We start from the raw sequence: 16,748 nt of genomic DNA on the forward strand, positions 1-16,748 counted from the left end.
AAGAGATGCTTATTTTTAGACAAATGGTAGACCACCCAAAACCCAAGTGATGATCAGGAACGTTTCAAAGCAGCTCACTGCTACAACAAGCTATGGATAGATAGGTACTGCACAACAATTTAGGGAAAAGGCTAACAATACAGTGCAGATTACACAGGAATGACAGAGCAGGGACAGTGCTGAATGTCCAAGAAAGCTCAAAGATCCAGGAGAAAGTGAGCTAATGGTATGAGCACATCCCCAGTCAGTTGCAATGCCATGCCCAGTTCCCAGCAGCATGGCAGAGATGTGTCAGTGCGGCTGTGATCTGAACCTCTGGCTCTTCTGCTCTTCCTTCACAGGCAACAAGAATAGAACCATAGAATGGGTTGTGTTGGAAGGGACCTTAAAGCTCATCCAGTTCCAACCCTCTGCCATGGGCAGGGACACCTTCCACTAGAGCAGGTTGCTCCAAGCCCCATCCAACCTAGCCTTGAACACTGCCAGGGATGGGGCAGCCACAGCTTCTCTGGGCACCCTGTGCCAGCGCCTCAGCACTCTCACAGGGAAGTGGAAAATCCCAGTGACTTCAGTGTTGACCGGGCACTCACGGTGATGGCCAGTGGCTGTACAGACTGAACCTCCTGACATCAGAAGCGACAGCTTCTCAGTCAAAAATACTTCTAATATGTCAAGTTCAATTCAACGCTGGGAAACACAAAGCAAGTCACAGGGCAGGGGCAGCGACCTTCACTTTGCAGGCACAGCAACAGCCTCTCCACTTTAAGATCAGGAAAGAAACCTTGAAAGCCTTACAAATAATCCCCTATAGACATCAGCCTAATGTTCTGCAATAATTAAAATGAAAATATCAAGTCAAGAGCTGTTATGTGGCAGAGGGAGGGAATAAAACCGGCAAATAACCTGATGGATCAGTGTGTGTTGAGGCACTGACTCTGCTGAGGGTCAGGTTCTGCCTCCGTCTGCCTGGGGTTTTGCTGCAGCTTGTTCAACTGTACCAGCAATTCTTCTATTGACCAGGGGCTTACCCTTGTACATAGCCATAATGCTTGTACAGAGCTGTAACAGGCAGGTATTCTGTGGAGCATGAAACATTGATGATCCCAGCACCATCAGGTGGTGTAGTGGAATAGCAGCACAGTATGAAATAGCTATGGGCTGCCAAGCAGGGGCACAGGATGCCATGCAGAAGGGGGCAGGCATGGGAAGATTGGAGAGGGCGCACAGGATGCTACTGGACTCACCACAGGCAATGTTGCATGAGCCCCATAAATATTTCACCAACAGCCAAAAAATGCAGATCTCAACAAAATGAGTTTTACGGGTAGCAGAGAGAATAAGGAACAAGGATTTGATGGGTTTGAGACACTCTTCATGCAGTAAAAATGGATAAAACATGAGGATGCAGACTAAGAAAGAGCATGCAAAAGCATGCAGGAAAACATAAATACATTTATTACCCCAAGTGGATCCTAGAGACCAGAGGAAGAAACCACCAACCTCCACCTCCTGCTTCTCCCAGCAAGGAAGAATGAATGCCAACATCAGCCTCATGCTCCTCCTGGAAGCAGCGCGGGACACTGAGTACTTGCTGCCTTTTTGTCGTTGTTGCCTTTGAAATGAAGAGCAGTCGGGGCTAGAAGCAGAAATGCTCTACTGGAGAAGAGGCATTCTGAATGCACACAAGGGTTGGTAAGGCTAAAGGGGGATAAAAAACCTCTACAAGACAGCAATTTCCACGTGCAAAATTGGTCTGTTTGGTCGAATTAGAATTGAACTTCTGCTGGTTCCATCTCAGTTTCTGGGCAGGCTTTGATGCACCATACAAGAAGCCAGACATGCCTGCAGGGGAGCCAGGAAGAGGAGAACCAAAAATTTACCCCTGTGGCACCTTACTTTTTCCCAGGGGCAGTAGAAGGCTGAGCAGAGAAAGGCACAGATGGTGTTTAGTAACATTTAACTTATTATTGGGACTACTTCTGCAGTTGGATTTCTTATTTTCCTTTTCTTTTCCTGTAATAAGTAGGGTTGGACTAACAATAACTGTTTCTTTACGGGGTTAAGATTTCATTTACACTAACAATACATTCTTGGCTTTGCAAATAAGATGCGCTTCCTATTGCTCATAACAAGATTTCAAGTGCAACGCTGCACTGATTACAGCGACTGGCATGCTTAAAAAGAACATTTAAACTCTGAGAATCAGGTTTGGTGTTAAGAGTTTGGGGTTTTGATCATATGTCTTTAAAGTTCCTATATTTTGGCAGATCCCCCCTTTTGGACCAGGACACATCAAACACCTCCATGCCAATAAACCAGGACACCTTCAAATAGATACCCCTCTCTGGCAGCAAAGCCCACTGACATTTAGGTTCCCCCAGAACCTCAGACTTGATGGCCTCAAAGATGATGGTCGGAGTAGCAGAACAGCAGTAAGTCTGAAGATGCCCTTATTCTCCTGAGCAGGACACACCCCCCATTACTTTCATTGGTCACAGAAGAAGGGGATAAAACCAGCACTGACTGCAAGAAGAGCTACAGAGACAAAAGAGAAAATCATTTCTTAACCCCCAAACTATCACTGTGACAACAGAGAGAGCAATCAGGGATGAGAAGCAGGCTGCCAACATACAGAGAATGAAGTTATCTCACAGGAGGGTATTTGCACTAGCACTCAAGGACTGATGCTGGGAGATTAGTTAGCTATTTTATGTAAGAAAGACTGCTTGAATAATCAGTTTTTCTGATGTTGCCATGTCTTTTCATTTGTTAGCATGGAGTATAATTGCTGCTTGTAAAGCTGAATGACTTTAAATTAGATGGGAAGATGGTCGTTGCAATGATAAATTTGAATGTCCCCATTCAAAGTTGTAGGTTTAAAAATACGAGTTGAAACATGATGGAATAATTAATTTGGCAGCAGTCACTTAATTTGTCCTCTTCCTTTTGTTTCTTCCTTCTTATGTGCTGTTAAGCTACACCAGTATGTACATCCACAGGAAATGAAAAACATGAAAATAATACATTTATCTAGATCAACCCCCTTGTTGGACCTGGAAGCCTTCAATACAGTCAACACCAGTGATTAAGCCCAGATTACATCAAAACAAACTTGCCATGTCACTCCTAATACTTCTATTGGGCACTGACCCAAATACTTTGCCTGGTTTTATCCTCTCTCCAAACACTGACCAATGTGTCAGACTTACCCTGGCTGGAGGAGATCCGTGCCCCTTAAGGGAAGGGACCTTAAAGCTCATCCAGTTCCAGCCCCTGCCAAGGGCAGGGACACCTTCCACTAGAGCAGGGTGCTCCAAGCCCCTTCCAGCCTGGCCTTGAACACTGCCAGGGATGGGGCAGCCACAGCTTCTCTGGGCACCCTGTGCCAGCACCTCAGCACCCTCACAGGGGAGAACTTATTCCTAATGTCTCATCTCAATTTCCCTTCTGGCAGGTTAAAACCATTGCCCCTTGTCCTGTCCCTACAGGCCCTTGTCTAAAGCCCCTCTTCAGATTTCTTGTGGGCTCCCTTTAGGTACTGGAAGTCCATTACAAGGTCTCCCTGGCACCTTCTCTTCTCCAGGCTGAACCAGCCCAGCTCTCTCAACCTGGCTCCAGAGCAGAGCTGTTCCAGCCCTCAGAGCATCTTCATGGCCTCCTCTGGAATTCCTCAATCACGACTCGATTACTGCAGCAATCAAGATAACTATTTCTCACCAGCCGACTCAGCTGAGCTTTGTCATTTTGCATTTTCCCTCTCTGTTTTACCCATCTTTCCAAAATTCCTCACTCTCCTGTTTCTTTTCTCCCTGCCAAAGCGCTTCCCACATTCCTGAAGGCACCAACCACCCTGACTGCAGGAATTCTGCAATCTGTATTTATACACCGGTGTACTTGGCAGTGCCTCTTATCTGGAAAGGCAAAGCTGGGAGTGAGGAGAAAGCACAACCAGATAAAGGATGGAGGAAGCAAAGAGCAGGAGAGGCTCCCGCACACAGCCTTTGATCAGACAACTTTCAACCACTTGAAAACTTAAGGGGGGGTTCAGGGTCATTCCTTCTCCCTCGACCGTGCTCTGCTTTCAGCCTGCAGATGATGAGAGAGCTGCGACGAAGATGATGCATCGGGGAGAGGAGATTTTAGTAACTGGGGTGGGGGAGAAGAGGCAGCGTGTGGTGAGAGGGGGAGGAAAAGGAGCCTATATAAAGCAGCAGGATTCAGAAGCAGTCAGTGTTTTCTTAGGAAAGGAGAGAGAGAGCAAAGTCGGGGGGATTTTGAAGCTGACAGATACAATATAAAAGGGAGGTGAGACCCAGCTCGTCCCACGGACCAAACTCAAACCCAAGGTACACCCATCCCACCACCCTTCCATATGTACAAGGAAATTTTCAGGTCCAGATCCCACAAAGGGCAGGACTCTTATGGCCTCCTGAGGTCTGGAATCCAAGTAGAGTGTTTGCAGAATCACTGCAGCAAGATCAAAGCTTTACTGGGCAGAGGCACCATGGTCAAAGCAAGGTAACATCTCCAAGCAAAGCCACATGCCCCACTATGGCTTCTGCTTTCCAAACTGCACCAAATGAACTAAAACATCACCAGATCTTCAGCACAGACTTTCCAGCCTCCAGCAATGTGGCATTAGGGAAAGACTGAACTGTGGGAGCTGATGGACCCTGTCTGTGTCTCATCCTTTAAGAACCCATGCTGCTCTGTGGGTCGGGACACTTGTGCCTTGCTCAGCCAAAGCACTGGAAGTTTCCACCAGTGGGTACTGAGAGACAATAAATGAAGAAACAACTGCTGCACCGTGCTCAATCTTGTGTATGAAACAGCACACACAATTAGAGCTGCCTGCATATGCAAAGGCTCAAAATAAAGTCAGCAACTTCTACTGCTGCTGCTTGATTTTGGCAGGTCTCGCTTCCCCACCTGGCATCCTTATGATGTCTTTGGTAAAGACTAAGATAATAGTTGTGATCATCCAGCAACTGTTTCTTGTAAACACACATGGGTGTACTTCACATAATCCAGTACCTGCCGTACACTTCATCTCCCTGTGACCATGCAAAGAACTTACCCAAGTCCTGCACACGCTCAATCCCTGCATGTGGACCTGCATCCCACCCACCCGTGATCCTGATACCCGTTGGTTCAGTGCTCATGCTGGTGGCTTGTTTTCTCATCCACTCACACAATGTTCTTCCAAGGCTGGGTTTTATTGGCACAGACCCCCAAAGTGTCTTCCCGAGCACATACAGTACTACTAGGAAAGGCACCATGGCATAATGTAGCACTCACATGCCAAGCACAAATCATCTCTAACTTACTTGTCCCTTAACTCTAAGGGTTTTTTCTGCAATTTTGAACTATAACTAACCACAGGTCCCCAGTGTCTGTCTTTAAGAGTTAGGGGAGTGAAGGGAATCTCTCCTTGATTCATTAAGGCACCAATGCACACACCTCTGTTTAAGAGCATAACTCCAGTTTAATTCGAGTATTTATGCTAAAATAACTCAAGGAACTGATCCTTGGACTGAAATCTGGGACCATACAATTGGAAACCTCCACATTCCCCTGCTGTTCAAGCCACAGACCTCTCTTGGACAGCATTAGCTGTGGGCAGCACGGATCACCACAGGCTGTCATGGTCAGGGGAGGGATTTGCCTTGTCCTGCCACGGCATGTCACCCAAATTATGGCAACAGCCAAACACATAAGGTTTCCTACACAGGGCTACCCTCTTACTTATCCCAAAGTCAACTCTACAGATTTCTGTCTTTATTGTCAGCATTTAGCAGTAAAGTCTCAAGGAAGCTATGCCCCCATCCCAAACTTCAGTCCAACTCGGATATCCTCAGTCAAGGCACAACTGACTCCCCTCCTCTGAAGCAGCACAGTACAAATGGGATACTCTACATACTCTAATACTCTACAACTCTTACAAAAGCTACTTTGAACTGTTAAGTAACCCAACAGATGGTCCAAATCCCTTCCCCTGCACACACCAGATCTGCTGCTCACTCACAAGTTCAGAGCCATCAACTTTTACAGGACTCTTAGCCAAAATCTTGCTTAAGAGATGAAGAGCAATTCTAAACCCCACGTGATTACAACCACCAATAAACAGCTAATTCCCACTTTACACAGAATAACAGAGGGGGAAAGAAGAGGCATGGCTTTTACATGGCCTTGCTCTGGATGGCACTGAAGATTTACTACAAATGGGCAGCAGTGAAGGCTCCTACGTGTAGAACTCTATTACTATTACATAATATACTATCATGTATTTACCAGCTCACCGTGAAGTGCTGTAATAAATATTTAAACTGTGATGACAAAGTAAGGGAGTCATTTTTGCTTCCCTGTTCCTGGTTTTTCGCTCCTTGCTCCCTTGGGCCCACACTGAAGAAAGTCGTGCTGGGCAGAAGACAAAGTGCTACACGCGAACCAAACTGGAAGCACATACCTGACTTACAGGAAAGCAAATGGGCTTAATGTTGGTATTAAAAGGTCTTTCTGAAGCGGGGCCTCTTATGGTCATCGGGGCAAGCTTGTCATGAGGGAGGCTCCCTCCCTGAACTCCTGCCTGACTGCATTAGTTATTACATTTGATAGCTTTATAGTATTATTTGAAGCTTGCTATTTACCCAGTTACACAAGAGCCAGCGGCTTAGAGCCCGCTTTCTGCCTGGACTGCAAATCTCTGCAACTACCACCAAAATAGCCCAGATTTTATGACCCGTTAAGCTTAATGATAAACCCTTGGATTTATGTTCCAGGCTAGTGAGCAATGGGAGATCAAGGGCTAAAGCTTTGATTTATCTGCAGGCCAAGGGAGATGTTATTTCTACATTCTTATTTTTCCTCAGCATTTGCCATGACGATTGCAATGCTCTGCTGTGACATCATGGCAATTCTTAGTGTTACTGATGACAAAACCAATACCACACTTGGTCCTTGCACAGCACTGGCACTGGTATTTCCTCTCCCAGCAGGATGGGAACATTGCTGGAGTGGTTTTCCATCCTCTGCCCAGCCTGAGTAGTGGATACTGTTACAGACATGCTAACTCCACACCTTCTTGGTGGGAAGCAATGGTTTTCAACACGCAAATCCTGTTGGAGGTGGAGGAATGGTTGGGGAAGGAAGACTGTTCTGCTTTGCACCAGCTCTGTACATTCATGATGCTTTTTATGCAATGCCAGCAGTGCCTGGAGTAGAGATAAATTCTGTTTCATGCTGCTTTATACCCAGACCCATGAAAAGAGCAGGCAGTACTGTGGAGAAACACTACTCAGCATGGCCCAGGATCTGCTTTTATTATAAATCTCGCTCTTTTAACAGTTTCTGTGAAAACCCCATGCCTCTGGAATCAGGGGATTGCAAGAAAATCTCCAATTTGCTCTCCAAATTTGCTTTAAAAGGAAGGAAAGAGAAAATTAAATGCCCTGTGTTCTAAGCAAAGTCCATAAGGACCACAAATGTTCGTGTAACTCAAAGCACCACGCTGGCTTTAATACACCATAAAGCCTGACCTAAGGCTGGTCACTGGCTTCAGCAAGTGCTGGTGGGAGCATCACAGAGTGACAAGGAAAGGGAATGGAAAAATGTTCAAGACCACCATGATATTAAGTTACACCTTCAAGTTATTTTCTTCTTAGATTATTACACGTATTTGACTACGCTGTACAGCTATACCAAAACTACTTAAGTAATACTGAGAAAGGATGGGGAAAGTAAACATTAAAGGGCAAATTTTGAGCAGCTCAGATTTACAGAGCAAAGCAGATGCTTAATATAATAAAGGAAACTTGTCAGGGGAATGGAGCATTATCCAATCTTTGTCTTGACTGATAGCTTGACAGTCTTTCACCCATTTGGAAAAAAAAAGTCTTCTAAAAGCACTGGTTAGCAATTATCACCAATTTTCCCATTAAGCCCATGGGAAAAAAAACAACAGTTGCAATTTAATTTCTAGCTAAATCAGAAGAGTTGACTGTTTTCCTATTTTTTACACAATTGGAAACTGAGGAGCAATAGCAAGATGCTGTTACATCAGTACAAGAGAGACACCAAAGAGCAAAGTAAACAGGAAGATAAATTGTATTAGAATAAAAATGGCAAGAGTAATAGAACAAAACCACCCAAAAACCCTTTAGCCCTCAGTTAAAGGTTCCTCACAAACAGCAGCATCAGGTTGCTGCACAAAAAAAAGCAGCAACAAAATGCTATGGACCAAGTCCTACCAGATACTGAGGAAACAGTCAAAACGCTTCTTCAAACAGGAGTTTATAAGAAACATGAGCCACAGGGGTATTGGTTTCCCACCTTACAACAATCCCAGGGGGCTGTTGCACTGGTGATGCCCAAATTCAGACTGGATTGCCCAAGAAGAAGCCCTTTAAAGGCTTTAACTTAAGCTTGTTAGAGCAAACCTTTCTCTTGGAAGGAAGCAGCCCTGCTGATGGGTGACACATTCCATGCTCCTTTTCCCAAAAAGAGGAAAAAAAACCCTTATTGTCAGCCTGTTAAGAGATGAGAAGTCACTTTTCAGCTGGCAATGCTCTGCATCAGCGTTTAAATTATTTACCTCAGGCCTTGTACTTCTTAAGTACTTGGAAAGTCCTACTTACTCTTCCTGTGAATCCTGACAGTGCTAAGAGCTGGTCCTCAAAGAGATTGGGTAGGGAAAGCACAGATGTGGGATGAATGCTCCATTTCTGGCAATTTTGGTACATTATCTCTATTAGAATGAAAACTGAGGACACACTTGTGCCCCTGATAAGAGCCTTGCCTCAAAAGAGCATTTCTCTTGCTTCCCAGTACCAGGTGTCCACTCTCACCTCCATTCAAGTGAGGGTTCTTCCTGTCTCACCCCTAGGAGTAAACCCTCTATGGCACGCAAGGCACGTGGGTTTGCACGTTTCCCCAAAACAGTTTTCAGGGTATGTATTACACCATCTGCTTTAAGCTGAGCCCTATCATCAGAACTCAGTCTTGGCACAAGAGCTATTGCCAATAACTACTTTCATTCACTGCCAATCCCTCCCTAACTTCCAGTAGGATGGGGCTCTCTCCATCGAGCCACACAGATGCAATTACAGACATCTAGACACGGGATTTTTCCCATTTGTTTGCTTTTCTACTTCCCATCCTTCATTGACTGCCCTAAAAACGTCAGAACAGAGAGCAAGAACTTAAAAGGCAATCACCACCTGCAACCACCATAGCAACACTGAACTATTTTGGCAGCCAGGCCTCTCAACACATGCTTACAGAGCCCATATCCCTCGTGCTGGGAAGATGCAATAGACTCCCTGGCTTTAGGATGCATCATTTTGAGCTCCTGCATAAAACATGGGAGCACCCGGAGGTTTCCTACAGCAGGCAGTGGCTTAGATTACAGCCACTGCCTTGGCACTGGAGCACTTCCCAGTAGCACACTAAACTTTATGTTTCCAACAAAAAATGCCTGGTAATAATACAGCTTCCCCATACCCTGCCAGCACATCCCATGGTGTGGATGGTGCCTCCCCACTAACAGCACTGTGCTCCACAGATCCTTTTCCATCCATGCACTGGTTTCGGCTGCAGTTCAGCAAAGGGGTTTTCTGCCCTTTCATTATTTTTACCCTGTGACACAAAGCATAAATAGGAAGAAGTTTTGCTATTTGGAAGAGAGGAGTTGAGTGTGTGCAACAGAGATAAAGTCATGGACCATTATTCCTTCCTGTATGCTTCAAAGTCTGGGACAGAGGCACAGCTCGGGGAGCATTTACTTTGTGCTCACCTTGCTGTCAGGAAAACCTTCCTCCTTCTTCAGTCTAGGCAATCATAGAATCGTTTGGGCTGGAAAGGACCTTGAGATCACCCAGTTCCACCCCCCTGCCATAGGCAGGGACACCTCACACCCCCTTCTGCAAAGCACAAACCCAAATACCCTCCAAAGCCTATGAGAAAAGCAGCAAATCTGTTGCTTTTGGGGTCTTTACATTGAAGGAAGGGACAAGCTCAACAGATGCAAACCCAGGTTTCTGTGGCAAAGGTATGATTTGGTTAAGAATGCAACCATTTAAGCATTGTTACGTTTTACTTGCATGTTATGAAGAGGTCAGTAACTGGTCAGAACCATGTGTCATTTCTATGTCCTTCAGGTGTACCTTAAGAGCCCTTCTGTGAGTAGTGGCTGGGAGAGTCATGATAAATCTTTTAAACATATTTATGTGGCCCAAATAACCCAACAAGGCATTAACCATTGTTGTTATAATCCTGTAAAGTACTAAAAACCTCCTGGGATGGACAGCCTGGACCGGATAGTTCTGCATCTATGGAAAAAGGACTAAAGCGAAACACCTGAAAGTGCTTTCCAAAGGCAATTGCCACAATCCCTCCTGTTCCCCAGCGGGAAGCAGTGGCACACTGAGGTTAAATAACCTCTTGAGGTGCTCAGCCAGCAGCTCAGCCCAGATTAGAGCCACCATGCCTCCTGACTCCATGCTCAGCCCAGCGCCTTAAATAGCTGCAGTGCAAGGAATTAGCTCTGTCCTCTCTGCATGCATCCAACTCAGGGAATGGGGAAGCTGGAGTTCAACTTAATGCTACGAAAATGCCTGTGGAGAATGCCAGGAAATAAATCTTAATAACTACTGCCCAACTGACCTGGCTGAAGGCAGAGGGGAAAGCCACTGTGCAGTTTTTACTGCCTCCAGTTTGGGAAGAGTCAGTCATTCAGAGGCAGCAGAGCATGTCACAATAAAAGGTTTATAGGGGCTATCACCAGGATCATTCCTGTACCATTTATTTGTTCCAGTTTCAGTGTGTTGGCATTTCTTTTGTCCTCTCCTTTGTCACCAGGGATCTCTCCATCATTCCCTTTCTGGGGTACCTTCACTGCTAGGCAAACAGCAGAACTTTTGCTAACGGAGCGGTTTAGTGACACTGCGTATTTATTAACATTGTAGAAACACACAGTAATGCAAAGTAACAGTGATATCTAACACAGGGTTTTCCTCCATAAGAGGTGACCATGCATGCCTCCTTCCACTATTCCGTATAGCTGCAGTACCTCTCCTACTCTTCCAGCTGCCTCCAGCAGGGAACAATACATCTAACACACACTTGGAGAAAGGAAAATCTCTATCGCTATTTTTGGCACCCACGTTCCTTGGCTTAACCTATTTCTGGACAAGCATCTTTGTTCAGCAAAATCAAACCCCTCACCCCTGTGACACCGGAGCAGCGTGTCCTGCTGCAGGCAGTGACACATGCCACCGGCGAGATCCACAGCAGAGCCACAACAGAGCGAAGACAGGACAGCCCACAAGGAAAACGATGGGAGCTGCGGTTTCACTTGTGCTCTCCATCACTGCATGCCCCTGGGTGAGTCACGCCACTCTTCTCCATGCTTTGGCTATCCTAATACCAGCACACTGCAATGCACAGAGTGCACCTTGTGGCAGGGTGAAAACAGGGCTCACTACATGTCCTTACAGCCCACAAGGACCATAAGTTAGGTGGTCTGCAAGACATAAACATTAATTTGTATATACAGCTCATGTTTTAATAAAAGTGCTGCTTAGAAAGGTCAGAAATAGGAAGCTACAGCCCAGCCTGCAGAAGTTAACAACTTGATTCACAGAGTTTTGTTTCACTGGCTTGATTTTAAGACATCCAAGCTCTGTCTGCAATGAAACCTTTGTACATCCACCAGATGCTCCTTCCACAAGTGGCAGCACTTGTACGCGGCTCAGGAAAAGGAAAAAATAGTTGGGAAAGAGGCAAACCAGCAGACTTGGTATGTCATGGCTGGCTCTGCAGGATGCAATGGGAGCACGTGCCTCTCCCATCACTGCTCTCACAGGCACTGCTTGGAAAGGGATACTCCTTGAACCTTTAAGGCACAAGACACGGCTCAACACTGACTTCTGTGCTGGGGCTGCTCTCAACAGGCATGGCTGAACCACGCAAGAACCACACTCTACAGCAGGTCTCAGCCCTGAAGCCCCAACAGCAGTCCTGCCCTTGGAGATGCTTCTCTCAGGAAAAGAAAGGAAAAAGCAGTTAAACATTCATTTAGATAGAAAATACTCTGTTGTGTCGGTTGTGGGGCCAGCCCTCCGAGCACAACACTGAGCACTGCTGCGCTTGGTACAGGCAGCTGACACACCAGCACTAACAGCACATCTCCAGTGAATCTCTGTGGCCTGATGGATTAAAGGCTTAATTAGAGTTACCTGAACATTAAATATCATTAGCGAGCGTTGAAACTTGCTCTGCAGGGGGGGGGGGAGTTGCCTGTTAGATGGCCTCATAACTAACTGGGGTTTTTGCACTGTCGTTGGCGTTTTTGAGACATTCCAGTTTTCAGCTCTTTTCCCCTGCTAATGAAGCCAGCGCAGTTGTGCATCAGGCAGCACCCTGGTGCAGCTCAACACTAACCAAAGCTGGATTTAATGGGGGAAATCATCTCAAAATATCAACCTTTGTATTTACAGAGAAGGCAGGTACCTTACGAAGCTCCTACTGAGGAAGGGACAAACCCGTATCAGACACTGGAGAAGGTGCAAGGTTGGACGGAGGCTCTGTTGGTCATGACATGGCTTTCGAGCAGACAGTTGTGTAAAAACACCTTTCATACTTCAAACTGCAGTTGAGAATAGCAAGATTGTATGGAAATGTTCAATAGATTAGAATTGATGGAAAATCATAAGAGTATAATTGGAAAATGGTAAAAAGCGTATGTCCTCCAGGTGTGAAGGATGAAAGGACATGCAGCAACAGGACAAGGGGGAAGGGCTTTAAACTGACATGAGATTAGGTATGAGGAAGAAGTTCTTTATTGTGAGGGTGCTGAGGCGCTGGCACAGGGTGCCCAGAGAAGCTGTGGCTGCCCCATCCCTGGCAGTGTTCAAGGCCAGGTTGGACACAGGGGCTTGTAGCAACGTGTTCTAGCGAAGGTGTCCCTGCCCGTGGCAGGGGTTGGAACTGGATGAGCTTTAAGGCTCCTTCCAACCCAAACCATTCTGGGATTCCATAATAAACCACATGCAGTTTCCATCTTGGTGTTTCTGGGTTTACCCATCTGCAGTCACCACCCATCCCTTCCCATAATGACAGAAGGTTCACTTGGTTTCACCTTGGGAAACCTGGCCCAACGCCACAGCAGACCCCACAGACCAACTCCACTGAGATCAGCGAGAAGCAAAGCAAACAGCCCCAGAAACACCTCCAGCACCACTCCAGTGGTGTCAAAGAGCACCGGGAGCCACAAACACTGACACCAGGAGCAGGGATCCTGAGGAGGTGTTTTACCAGCAGGTTGTTGTTTGAGCTTTATGCATATTTGATGCACAGCTCAGCTGCTTTACCCACAGACACCTGTTAGCAGCTCCAACGCGTGCCATGCGGTACACTTCTGTTTGTAGCTTCTGCAGAGCAAACCGGTAGGACCGGAGCGAGTTTATGTATTGGAACAAGAGGATGCCAAACACTTCAGATCCTTAACTGGAGCAGCTTCAAAGCAATAACTGGATTTAAGTGTCGAGTGTGATCAGACAGGAGGAGCAGAGATGCAGGCGTTCTTCCGCTCCTGTTCCTCTTTTGTTTTCCATACCTCCCCGACGGAGTGCAGCACCCTGACAGATCTGTGCCAGCATCACCTCCTGGGCTTCAGCCACGTGAGCTGGAGTCTCCTTCAACTCAGTTTTAAACCCAAACTCCATGCCCCAACTAACGTCAAAGAGAACAGTTTGCCCCCTTTATTTCAGCAGCAAATCTGGGGTCATTTTATTTCTTAATTATAATTTTTCCAAGTAATTAGGTGCCCAAATAACTGTTACTTTGGCAAATAGCAGTTGGGAAATAAAACGCCTTCCAAGAACCTTGCTCATTATGCAATTCCGTTTTAGAATCAGCCATTGGGGTGCTCAGACTTCACTGAAAGTCAGATATTGACCTACTGTGAGTATCTGTGATTGATGAAGATGTTCAGGGAAGAGGGAAAATAAAGCCCTTGAGAAGCAAACAGGGGTGGCCAAAGTAACAAGGGCATGGAATGAGCCATGGGATTTACTGGGTCTGGCTCTGTGAGCGTGTTGCCAAGGGGATTCACTGATGACTTGTAAGGGGGGTTCTTCACAACATCACTTCTCTGTGCAGAAACGACCACTCTGAGCCCCGCTATTAAGAGGATGAACAGCTGCCTCAGCTGAGCAACACACAGTCACTGGTAATCCCTCATTTCCATAGAATAAGGTTAAAAGACTGCAAAAGTGAGTAACAGCACTTGGAGCTTCTGCACCAAGGGAAGGCAGGACTAGGGCAGACTGGTCTAACACCTCCTGATGAAATTAATCTCTGCTTGAAGGAGCAGTTTCACCTGGATCAAACCCATTTATGAACACATTTGAAGGAGCAGAAAGTCCAGCTTCAGCACGCTCAACATGAAAGCAAGTCTTTCCCTTGATTCAAGCCATGTTTTCACTCAGTTCATCCCAAATCACAGCACAAAACCATAATCACACACTGAACAAAGACCTTCCATCAACCTAAGAGGAGCTACAAACAAAACCCTGACTAGCCCACAGCCAGTAAGGCAAACCACAGTGAGTAACTCCCGAAGCTGTACCTGCTGCTGCAGCAGCAGCACCTCTGACACCAGTGCTCTGCCCCACAGGTCCCTCCATCCCCACCTACAAACAGGCGAGCATCTGCTCACCATAGGGGGAATCGACGAGTCAGTAACCACCGTGCAGCAACACTTCAGCAGGAAGAAAGCAGAAATGCAAAGGGCCATTTTGTGAACCTCAAATGGAAACAGAAAAGCTTCCACAGCTTCTGCTCAAGCCGACTATGGGGGTGCAGACAGCCAGGAAGCCCCACAGGTAACACCGAACCCACTCTCTGTGTCAGAAGCATCACCCTCAGCAGACATCCAGAGTGGCTCACCAGAGCTCCAATGCATTCTGCACACAACAAGAGATGTACAATGCTCACAGCACTGTACCAACACCTTCAGCACAGGGCAGAGGAGCGTGGCTCCTACTCCAGTCCTCAGCAGTGGTATTTAAAGTTTCCCGGCACAATAAGGGCAATAAATCCGGAGCGATGATTCCCTAAGTGCTGTGTGTGCAGCAAGGACCACACAGCCCTATCCCACCACAGGTACCAACTCTCTGCCTTCATTTTGCAGATGCTAAAGCGTATGAAAGCAAATCCTACAATGAAGGGAAATGCTGCCAGCGGGGTGGTCTCGCTGCTGGCCCCTCTCGAGTTGGTGGGAATTGTATCCTAAGGGCAATGACAGCACATTCGGTCTGACACTGACTATTGGGGAAGAAATAAAAATGCCTATTGTTTCTTTACGCTAACAGAGGGCTGGTGTGTAACAAAGGGGGAGGCGGGCAGCCTGCGCGCTGTAAGAAATCCTCTAGGTCTGATCGATACCCAGACCTGGGCTGGTGCTGGAGCGGTATTCCAGCACGGCAGTCCCTCTGCAGCTCGGTTTATCCAGCTACGATGCTCTGAGGCTTAACGCACACAGACACACGAACGGAGCCGACCGCAGGCGTTTCTAACCCTCTACACGCAAACCCACCAGCGGTCAGAGGTACACGGGTGCGTGTGGAGCGCTCGGGCGAGACCCAGCGGCACACGGCATGCACGGAAAGTTGGGAGCAACTTCAGGCAATACACGGGCACAAACCAAAACGCCTCTCTTACAACAAAAGCCATTGTTGCGGCCAACAGCCCCGCCGAGGTGCTCAAGGCGCAGCCAGCGCCGCCGACCCTCGGGCAGCCCCGCTCGCCCGGCGCCAGCCCTCCGCGCCTCGGCCCGCCCCGCTCAGGTGGGCGAGGGGATGCCCGGGACGCGCCTTTGTCTCCAAGCACCGGCTGCCAGCACCGCGGCCCCGCAAGGTCGAGCCTCCCCCTTGCGCGGATCCCGGCCCCGCCGCCCCTACCTCGGCCGCCGCCGTCACGCCGCCCCCAGCGCCATGTTCCCGCGCCGGCTACATCCGGGCCGCGGCCGCCGCTCGGCTCCGCTCGGCTCCGCGCGGCACGGCCCGTCCCGACCCGCAGGTGCCGCCGTCGCCCGCCCCCCGCGCGCGCTGAGCCCGGGGCGGGGCGAGGCTCCGCCCCCTGCGCGGGAACAGCGCCCCGCCCAGCGCGTGCCTGCGCGCGCGGAGCGAGCGCTGCGGGGTCGCGAGCTCCCCCCCCCCAACATCTGCCCTAACATCTGGGGGGGGGGGGCCTACGACCGGGCAGCGGTGACACACACACACACACACCGCTGCGGCCACCAACACACCCATCCATCCATCCATGCCCCAGCCAACACACCCAACCCTGGATGCACCAACCCATCCATCCATCCATCCACCCACCAGCCAATCCAGCCATCCATGCATCAACCAACACACCCAACCCGGTGTGCACCAACCCATCCATCCATCCATCCATCCATCCATCCATCCATCCATCCATCCATCCATCCACCAGCCAATCCAGCCATCCATGCACCAACCAACACACCCAACCCGGTGTGCACCAACCCATCCATCCATCCATCCATGCACCAGCCAATCCAGCCATCCATGCACCAACCAACACACCCAACCCTGCGTGCACCAACCCATCCATCCATCCATACACCAGCCAATCCAGCCATCCATGCCCCAGCCAACACACCCAACCCGGTGTGCACCAACCCATCCATCCATCCATGCACCAACCAACACACCCAACCCTGG

The 16,748-nt window shown here is 48.1% G+C and overlaps 1 protein-coding gene across 5 annotated transcripts in view; it reads right to left on the reverse strand.

The window, feature by feature from the left end:
* PAK5 (p21 (RAC1) activated kinase 5) overlaps positions 1–16,748 on the reverse strand; it is a 175,216-nt gene that overhangs the window by 74,559 nt on the left and 83,909 nt on the right. Inside the window, exon 1 of one of the 5 annotated variants that reach the window (XM_062610525.1) lies at positions 15,960–16,099. The exons of 2 other annotated variants lie outside the window; for them this stretch is intronic. The gene's annotated coding sequence lies outside the window, so the exon portion shown is untranslated. Of the gene's footprint in view, positions 1–15,959; positions 16,100–16,748 lie in introns of those variants that run through there. 2 more of the 5 variants (XM_062610499.1, XM_062610506.1) reach the window with 2 other exon arrangements.

This window comes from Pezoporus occidentalis, unplaced genomic scaffold, assembly GCF_034315485.1.
Source record: "Pezoporus occidentalis ecotype Australia unplaced genomic scaffold, CSIRO_AGI_Poc_V1 ctg10, whole genome shotgun sequence".
In the NCBI taxonomy this organism is placed as follows: Eukaryota; Metazoa; Chordata; class Aves; order Psittaciformes; family Psittacidae; genus Pezoporus; species Pezoporus occidentalis.